Below are 7,561 nucleotides of genomic sequence, written 5' to 3'. Positions count from 1 at the left end.
GTCTGACCACATCCTCTTCTTATAGTGGTTGTTTTGCGGGTAACTGATTTTCAACTTGATCATTTTTATCTCCCTCGATTTCTATAATGCGCCCAGACCTTAATTGAAGGTCGTTGCACTCCCTTAGATCGGTTTCTAGTTCTGGTGTTTCAATTATTTAGACAGATTGAACCGGTCTATTATTTGGGTTTGGGTTGGGTTGGGCTGGGAGTTATGGTCTTAAGTTGGACTGGGGATTTTGTTGTAGTGTATATGGCGATGGCAGTGTGGGTTGAGGGAGTGGGATGGTTCCAGTTGGCTGATTCAGCGGTCTTTGCCAGTTTGACTACCAGGCTTGACTCTGTGAAGTGGGAGGGGACCATTGCATTGGATATGCATTGTTTTGCCAATATGGTGAAGAATAGGGAAAATTTGGCTAATTAGATTGGCTTGTTTGATTTGGCCACAGTGATGAAGGAAATGGTTGTTGTGACCAGTTTGAAAAGGGTAGCTGATTTTTCCACATTGTATTATATTGTTGAGCATGATATTGCGAAGGTTGGAAAGAAGAAGATGGATCGGAGGGCATACCTAGTTGTCGTGGTTGCGATTGACAGTGCTGATTGAGTAGGTACATTGGTTCTTATTCTTCTTCCACTTCTTTGTACACTGCTTTCAAACCCGGGAGTGAGGGGCAGTTCTCTGTGGAGTGGTCTTTTGTACAAATAGCGCAGACTTAAACTGCATCTAGTGGGCACTCTTTATAGCTATGTTTCTTTCTGCATCTAGGGCAGAATATTGCCAGATTTTGCTTTTCTTCTGCTTGTTTCTATTTCTCTTGCATAATATCGAGTTGCGTTGTCAGAGTCCCCAATATATCATTTTTGAAATTCTCTAGTAAATTCCCGATTTCTGTGTGGGTTACTCCTCAACCGGAGATCTTGTTGTCCCTTGTGAGCATATCAGGTTCCGCTGGTTTTAGCCTTGTACTGCCTCGTGAACTCCTAATGCACAAATCAATAATGTCAGCAAAATTTTCTTGATAGATGTCACATTTTCCCATAATATTTAGTGTTTCAACCCATTGTTCCTCCATGCCTTTAATTAATGTCGTTTTTAATACATTGTCAGGTAAGGGTAGTGATGCATAAGGCGATATCTAAAGATTATACTGAAAGCGTTCAACATACTCTTCTAGTGTCTCATTAGGTCTAGCTAACATCTGAAATATTTCATCCTTTAACTCTCTAGACCTACAATAATCCTGATACTTCTTCAGAAAATCACCTTTCATCTGATCCCAGTCGTTTATACCACCTCCACCTAACCCCATAAACCATCGTAAAGCAGCCCCCTTTAATGTAGAGGGAAACAATTTTAGCTTTTGGGGATCGGTGGTATAGTCGTACCCCCAGCATAGCGCATTGAATTCAAACAAAAATGCATCTAGATCTTTCGATGTTAGGCCATGAAATGTAGGAATATGTTGAAGAGGAATGGCCTTCATAGGTGCATTAACTGCAATATCTACAATGGGATATTGCAGTGTGGAGGTTTGGGGTGTTTGTTGGTTCTAGGCCATTTGGTCAAATATGTGCCAATATCCTTCTGGGATTTCTAGAGTTGTATTCCTTGGCTGGTTAGAAGGAGCAGGAATGGCCTTAACAACACTTCCTTTGTCTAGGATGATGAGAGTTCCTTGCTAAACTAATGTCTGGAGGGGTCTTAGCTTTTTAGGTTCTTCAGCTTTGTTCTGGATGATTTTGATAGCACTTCCCTTATCTGGGCTGCTTAGTGGCTGAACTATTCTAAGAGGAGATCTTGGTTCTTCGGTTTTCCCTGTTTCTCCTCCTACTTCACAGAGATTACTAAGGTTCCCTTCTTATAACGATTTTGGGCTAGGATTCTCAATTTCTTGAAAATCTTGCTCCTCTGTTTGGCTGTGCACCTCAGCAAACGCTACAGATGGTGATTCTGTGACCCGAAGGGAACTAGTAGGTTGTCTAGAAGCAACTTTTCTAGGGCCTACTGACAGCTGAGAATATGCTTTTTTAAGGATATCGTCTATAAAGGTCGATCGACCAAGGGTCATTGGCCCCTTAGCTTTATCAGGTTTGGGTAGCGGTTTAGGATTCTTTTCAGGCTTTTGTTGCTTAGTCATGCACACAAATCAAATACTTATTTCTACCCAAAATAGCAACAAATATGCAGGAAAGTGAGCGGGGGAGCAGGGTTGTTACATGCTCTGTACGTAGCTTCTTACCTTCCATTTTTAAAACCCAACTCTCTCCTAGTAGGTACTTACACTACTCTCTTTTCAAAAGAAACAAATGGCTACACTCTCCCCAGCAACGGCGCCAAAATGTTGAACAATAAAAAGGTGTCTTTTAACCCCTATTTACCCTACATTAATTATCAATCCAGGTAAGATTTTTTATCTCAAGATTGTACTCAGTCTAAGGCGGTCACTTGTTCAAGAGTAATGCTTGTAGTATAGTGCTTACAAAAGTAAATGAATGCTGGAAACAAAATCTAATTGTAATGGCAAGAAACTTAAATGCTTTGTAACTAAATCACTCACTCAAGAAACTACAGCAATCATCATTCAAGGATACAGTAATGATAACTCTTTCCCCTGTAAACTGATGTAAATGAAAATCAATCATAGACAAAATCTCCAATCTGAGAACTTAGACAATAGTAGTCAATGTTCGTTACAGTTGTAGATCTTTTATATTCACACCAAAGTAAATACTGGAAATAACAATTCGATTAGCAGAGAAGGAATAGCAACTAAATCTATTGAAAAGATCAAACAACAAAGCTTAATCTACAGGAATGAATTGAGTAGCAATCTTAACCGAAAGGAATCGAACAGCTATCTTTAACTAAGAAAGGAATTGAACAGCAATCCTTAACTAAGAAAGGAATTGAACAGCAATCCTTAACTAAGAAAAGAATTGAACAGAAATCTAAGAAAGGAACAGCAAACCGCAATAAGTGTGAACACACAATGGCTATAGAGTAATGGAATCAGTAATCATAATGGACATTAACCACATTCATAAAGGAACGGCAATTGCAGTTATAATGGAACAACAGTTAAATGAATAGCAATCACAACTGTAAGTGAACCATAGTTAAATGGATGGCAATCGCAACTGTAAATGAATAGCAATATCAATCTGTAAATTAACAGCAATAGCAACTGGAAATGAACAGCAGAATCTGAATTAAACAGTGCAATATTGTTTTAGAATGAATAGTATAACATTTTCGGTTGTAAATAATAATTTTGCTATCTAATTACGATTTTGATATAATAGAGCAATTCAAGGAAACGTTCAGAAACAAAAGATTACTGAGTAAAGTGAATTAAGAGAATGCAAAGGAAATCAAACCACACATGATTGTAATCAGAAAATAATGATACAAGAAGCAGTTGGATCCACTAGGGTCAGGCCCTTAGCCACCAGGGAAGCAACTGAGTTATATATTAATCATAAATGACAGAGTTACAGCTATCGCTCTTTAAAGAGAGTCGATGATCAAAGTTAAGATTACAACAATAAGTTCTACAAATTGACAATAAAATCCCCCCAGGCTACCAGCGCTGTCCCTTTTTATAATTGCCAGGCGGAAGTATCAAGAGTACCAATAAGCTTTGAAACAGCGATCCCTCAGGATCAAAGGATCCTGAGGGATTCGCTTTGTCTTTGATCTCCAGTTATGGTTTTTTCCTCTTGCGTTGATGCCGTGTTTTCTCGTCCTTTTCTTGGACCATGTGCTCTGATCTTGATTTCCTCGTTTGGATACGGCTTCCTGTCAAAGGGACAGTAGTTTCTTCTGCTTTGTCTTTTCCTCCTGAATAGTGATTTTCCATTTTCTTCACTTTCTATATAGAAAAAGACAATAATTAGTCATTTTGTATCAATCACAAATCTGCTTAATTCTATCATAATTCTTTAATCATATTGCCATCTTAGAGTGTAAAGAAGTTATGATTCAAAGGAAAAGATAAAGAAATAAATGGTAAATACATACCTTTTCTAGTGCTCAACACCCACTCCAGATCAAGTCCTGCACATAGAAGAGACAAGCATAATCACAACATACAACTCTGATAACTAATACATGAATACATAAAAGAACATCTAGTTACATATAACTAAGCTACTCAAGCTACAAGGTATTAGACAGACAACTGAATGAATGATAGTACCAACACCATGGAGTAGACAGTACAACTACAGTTCTATATTAATATTGGAAGAGTGATTACAACCATCTGTTGCATCAGCCTTCCTTTTCCCCTCCAGCTTCTCTCTCTCTCTCTTCCTTCTTGCCAACTTCTTATGATATGAGACAATGCTCAACAGTCAAGTATGTTATCCTTTCAAATGCTCTGACCTCTATCACCGTATCCCTAACTTTGCTTATGTAGCAATTGAGTTAGAGTTGTCAAGCTCCTCCTTGAGTTCCCTAGAGCAAAAGAATTGAACTTGCCATGCTTTTCAGCTCTTTCCCATTTGCCTCTTTTTGGATTAGAAATCCTCCAAATAGGTCAATTTTGGATGTTTCCTTGCTTTTCTTGAGTAATTTTAGAAACAAATATCTAGATATTTATGAGTCAATTTGTTCCTTTGACCCTTATAACTTCACCAAGTTTCACTAACGTTGTCCCCTTACTAGCAACTTGAGTTAGTAGGGTCACTAACGCACCCTTAGGCTTGAAAACAAGCTTTATAAAGCAAGTTGTTAGTGCACAGCTAGCGTTAGTGTGGAATCAAGGCCTGTGATTGTGGTATTTGCTTCAGCCATCATGTCTTTCCCCTCTGAGTTGATGAGGAGGTCAATTTGTTGTATAACAAAACTAAAGGAATTATGGGACCAAGGAAATTTGAAATACAAAAATTCCAAAACTAGATCTAAAATCTGAAAAATAAAGAAAACCAAAAATAAATAAAAAATAATTTGTAGCAAAAAATTGAATAATTACAAAATAATAGCAAAGATATGAAGACAAGAAATGGCAAAAAATACTAGTGATTTCAACCAGAATTGGATACTGAATTTGAAGAACAAATGTAAATACTAGCAGGAAGTAGTTTGTAGCTGAGTAACCCAGAAATAAATATGATACAAAGGAATTCTTTTGAGCAGGTATGGATGCCAACTCAGGTCAAATCAACAGCAGTATGGATCTTGCCTACCCCAAATAGTCTCTTCCAGAATCCATGCAATAGCACACTTCACAAATAGCTTCGTCAAGGTGTGGATGCCAACTAAGGACCAAGGCAGTAAGGATACTTCCCTTGCCCCAAATGGTCTCTTTCAGACCACCTTAATAAAAAGCCTCTACTCCAATGTCTAATGGTAATTTTATAGTTAGTCTTCCCACTTTTTGTAGAAAAGGAGAGCTGCAAAATTTGATTAGTGACACTTATGAGTGAAAGTTGTAATTGAATATGCATGGAGTTACGAAGGATTTTATGATGAGAGGGACATAATGTTTAGCTTTTTGGGTTACTTTGAAAATGTCTACACCATGTTTGGGCCTTGGGGGTGCTTCATGAGATGTGGGGTGCATGGTGTATGGTTGGACCATGCTCTTCCATGATGGTCTTAGACATTGGAGGTGGTTTACTAATTGCTGCTAGACCTTGTTTGGATGTTTGAAACAGATTCTTCCTCAAAGCGTTGGATAAGTATGGATCTTGGTGACTTCATGTTGTTGATGCATGAAGGCAGTTTATGTGCTTGGAGTAGAGTTGGGTATTTCAGAGGAGATTATTGAGCCCTAGATAGCACGGGGTTGCTTGCCTGCTTGCATGGAGGTTTACACTTGGCATGTGGGTTCTTGGGTTGAGGGAGTGGATATGTAGGTGTGGGAGTCCTTAAGGTGACACAAGACCTTGGATACGCATTGTCCTTAAGGAGACACATGACCATGGAGATGCATTGGAGCTTTGGACCTTTGGAGGATTGTTAGACCTTGGGGAGTAGTGCTCATGCCATGGAGGCCTTGCTTGTTAATTATTGTCACTTTTGAGCCTCACACATGTCACTTAGAGTAGAGTGCTTCACATGGGTGGACCTACTTGTGTCTTGAAAGTTTGCTTGTAGTGGACTAGGTCCACTTGTTATTGTAAAGCCCCTTTACCTCTCATAAAAATAGAGGAAGGAGCGAGTTGTTATTATAGTCGATCATGCACTTATGCATATTCCTTTTCATACTCAGATTAGAGATGTAAGAGAAATGCTACTTTCTCTCTCTCTCTCTCTTGTTCAATCTTCTTTGTTCTTTATGTGTTTTTGTCTTAAGGTGCTAGTGTTTCTTGGAGCATTCACCTGAAAACTTCATATATATAAAGAAGAAATGAAAGATGTGGGGTGCATGGTGTATGGTTTGACCATGCTCTTCCATGATGGACTTGGACATTGGAGGTGGTTTACTATTTGCTGCTAGAACTTGTTTGGATGTTTGAAATACATTCTTCCTCGAAGTGTTGGATAAGTATGGAGCTTGGTGAATTTATGTTGTTGATGCATAAAGGGAGTTTATGTGCTTTGAGTAGAGTTGGGTATTTCAGAGGAGGTTGTTGAGCCCTATATGGAACGAGGTTGCATGGTTGCTTGCATGGAGTGTTACACTTGACACATGGACTCTTGGATTGAGGGAGTGGATATGTAGGTGTGGGAGTCCTTAAGGCGACACATGACCCTGGATATGCATTGTCCTTAAGGAGACACACGACAATGGAGATGCATTGAAGCTTTGGACCTTTGGAGGATTGTTGGACCTTGGGGAGCAGTGCTCATGCCATGGAGGCCTTGCTTGTTAATCATTGTCACCTTTGAGCCTCACACATGTCACTTAGGGTAGAGTGCTTCACATGGGTGGACCTACTTGTGTCTTGCAAGTTTGCTTGTAGTGAACTAGGTCCACTTTTTATTGTAAATCCCCTTTACCTCTGATATAAATAGAGGAAGGAATGAGTTCTTATTATAGTCAATCATGCACTTGTGCACATTCCTTTTCATACTTGGGTTAGAGATGTAAGAGTAGTACTAATTTCTCTCTCTCTCTCTCTCTCTCTCTCTCTCTCTTGTTCAATCTTCTTTGTACTTTATGTGTTTTTTTCTTAAGTTGCTAGCGTTTCTTGGAGCATTCACCTGAAAACTTCATATATATAAAGAAGAAATTAAACCCATGAAAACAATCACAACTTATCATATAATTCTCCATGCTTTCAAAAATCCTAGATAGGGAAAACCAAGAGAAACCCTAGCTCCACCAAATATACTCCAACAATCAATATTTTTGATATCTTTTTGAAATATCTTTGGTGGAGATAAGATTTCTATTGGTTTTCTCTATCTAAGGTTTTGGAGAACTTAGAGCATTATACGATGAGTTGTGACTATGTTCATGGATTTCAGTTCTTACACACACATATGAAGTTCTCAACTATCCAAAATTAAGTTATTTCAGATTTGACTTCCAGCTTACCACTTCCATGAATTGTGTTATTTCAAATATTTGACTTCCAGATTTTCATAAATACAATGCCCTAGAAAA

This window comes from Pinus tabuliformis, chromosome 8, assembly GCF_031772625.1.
Source record: "Pinus tabuliformis cultivar Carrire ecotype Pingquan chromosome 8, CPIR1, whole genome shotgun sequence".
NCBI lineage: Eukaryota > Viridiplantae > Streptophyta > Pinopsida > Pinales > Pinaceae > Pinus > Pinus tabuliformis.
This window is presented reverse-complemented; position numbering follows the sequence as displayed.